The sequence below is a fragment of the Poromitra crassiceps genome (assembly GCF_964638095.1).
Source record: "Poromitra crassiceps genome assembly, chromosome: 26".
Classification (NCBI taxonomy): domain Eukaryota; kingdom Metazoa; phylum Chordata; class Actinopteri; order Beryciformes; family Melamphaidae; genus Poromitra; species Poromitra crassiceps.
Window position 1 is genome coordinate 882,280 of NC_139640.1, and position 2,530 is coordinate 884,809.

Below are 2,530 nucleotides of genomic sequence, written 5' to 3' on the forward strand. Positions count from 1 at the left end.
TATGTTTATGTTCTAGGCAGCACGGTAGGCTTTTATGTTGAAGGCCGGAAACGGAAGTGTGTGGTGTGGTTGTTGTGGGGAACTTGAGGCTGGAAGAGTACGAGGATGAGAGAACAGGAAGAATAATAAAGCTGGCGTCTCATGGTGAGAATGTTCAAGGTTGGAGTTGCTCCGTTTATTGCTTTTTATATCTAAGTCTAGGCGCAGCCTAACGCTCGGTTACACTGGTGGCAGCGGTGTTTCAAGGGAACGTCCCGAGGAGAACCGAGGTATAACGCTAAGGCGGTTGGCTGTGCGTGCTAACTGCTACGAGGCTAGCTGCGCGTGTTAGCTGCTAGGAGCACCACGTGCGATCATGGGCATGTGAATGCAGACTGATGTTAGCGTGTAGCACGGGGATGTGAATGCAGACTGACATTAGCGTGTAGCGCGGAGATGTGAATGCAGACTGACATTAGCGTGTAGCGCGGAGATGTGAATGCAGACTGATGTTAGCGTGTAGCACGGAGATGTGAATGCAGACTGACATTAGCGTGTAGCGCGGAGATGTGAATGCAGACTGACGTTAGCGTGTAGCACGGAGATGTGAATGCAGACTGATGTTAGCGTGTAGCACGGAGATGTGAATGCAGACTGATGTTAGCGTGTAGCACGGGGATGTGAATGCAGACTGATGTTAGCGTGTAGCACGGGGATGTGAATGCAGACTGATGTTAGCGTGTAGCACGGAGATGTGAATGCAGACTGACGTTAGCGTGTAGCACTGAGATGTGAATGCAGACTGACGTTAGCGTGTAGCACGGAGATGTGAATGCAGACTGACGTTAGCGTGTAGCACGGAGATGTGAATGCAGACTGACGTTAGCGTGTAGCACGGAGATGTGAATGCAGACTGACGTTAGCGTATAGCACGCGGATGTGTAAGCACACTGACGTTGGCGTGTAGCACGGAGATGTGAATGCACACTGACATTCTGTTTTGTTTTCAGATGCTCAAACGTTCAAGGCGAAGTTTGACGAGTGCAACGAGACAGGAACTTTCAAGAGGGATCAGGTATGTGAAACTTGACACTAAAACACACTTCATCCTCTCAGCATCATACACTGTTCCCACGGTCATGGAAAACCTGGAAAAGTCATGGAATTTCAAAATAAAATTTTCCAGGCCTTGAAAAGTCATGATATTAGCAAAATCCATGAAAGTTTTTGAAAAGTCATGGAATTTGTGTGTAATGAAATTGGTACAGTAATTTCCCATGGATAACCTTCCGCATAATTTAACATAATGGCAAATGTATTTGTAGCTGTTGACATACGGTGTCAATGTGTGACTCTTTTTTTGTGTGGTAAAAGGTCAAAGTTCAAGGTCACTGTGACCTCACAAACGGCATTTCCAAGCTCATTCGCGCGATATCTCAGGAACTTTTTGAAGGGATTTCTTTGAATTTGGCTCAAACGTCCACTTGGACTCAAGGATGGACTGTTTACATTGTTGGTGGTCAAAGGTCAAGGTCACTGACCTCACAAACGACTTTTCACAATGTAAGTTGCTCCTAAGATCTTTTTTTGATCACCTGAATTTAATGAATGTCACAGAATGATTCATGGCATCTTGTCTTCGTGGGGAAGTGTGTGTGTGTGTGTGTGTGAGATGCTCTGATGATCAATTTTAATGAACGCACGGCGCTGAGGCATCTTCACTGAAAGTGGTGACCTGAATGAAGTTTTACTTTTCTCCCAGGAACTCTACAATTTACAAATGGGATGGCACTGGTTGGACCCATATTGTCGATGGCTGGTTAGAGGGACACAGAACCAGCAAATGCGGCTGCTGTTTACAAATCCCAACCCCCGCCGGGAGGGCCGAGGCCTGGCGTAGAATAGCTGCCAGCGTCAGCTCGGCGTCTGGCATTTTGTTACACCAGAGTGTCACAAAAAACATGACACTGTCAGACGGCGAGCTAAAGAAAAGCTGGCAGCCTCTCGCCGGGCCCAGAGCCAGACCGGCGGGGGCCCCCCTCAAGATGACCCCGACACTGAGCTGAGCCCCAGCGAGGAGCTGACTGCAGCCAGCATCCCCCCGGAGATGGTGGGGGGTTTTGGGGGACCACAGGTGGGCGATAAGTAATCCAATTAACTCTTCATTTATTCCCTTTGTTTAATTATAGGAATAATACCATACTAATCCAATAACAATCGATAATCATGTAGGCTAGCGGGAGACTACCACACTATCATTAGAACCTATCAATAAATGTGTATTCAGTACAGAGTAATCAGCAGTGTCCGGTGTGCGTAATGACTGCAGGCAAATTTGTTGGACACGTGCTTTGCGCACGGATGGGATCAAGCACACCATTGTGGAATGGAGCTCCTGTCAGAACAGCAGACGTAGTAGAGCTAATCAGTGCAAATATTCACATGGAACAGTCTTCATTACAGGTTTCCGAATTCTGACTTTATTCTCAGAATCCTGACTTAAACTCAGAACTCTATACATAATCCTCTTCGGCAGTTTTAAATTGTGTTG

General features: G+C 46.9%; 1 long non-coding RNA gene across 1 annotated transcript; it reads left to right on the forward strand.

Moving 5' to 3' along the window:
• The first annotated feature begins 223 nt into the window (after positions 1–223).
• LOC310798620 lies at positions 224–2,105 on the forward strand. The gene is made up of 3 exons (XR_014553781.1): positions 224–269; positions 990–1,054; positions 1,742–2,105. It is a non-coding gene; the product is annotated as an uncharacterized lncRNA (long non-coding RNA).
• The last annotated feature ends 425 nt before the right edge of the window (positions 2,106–2,530 follow it).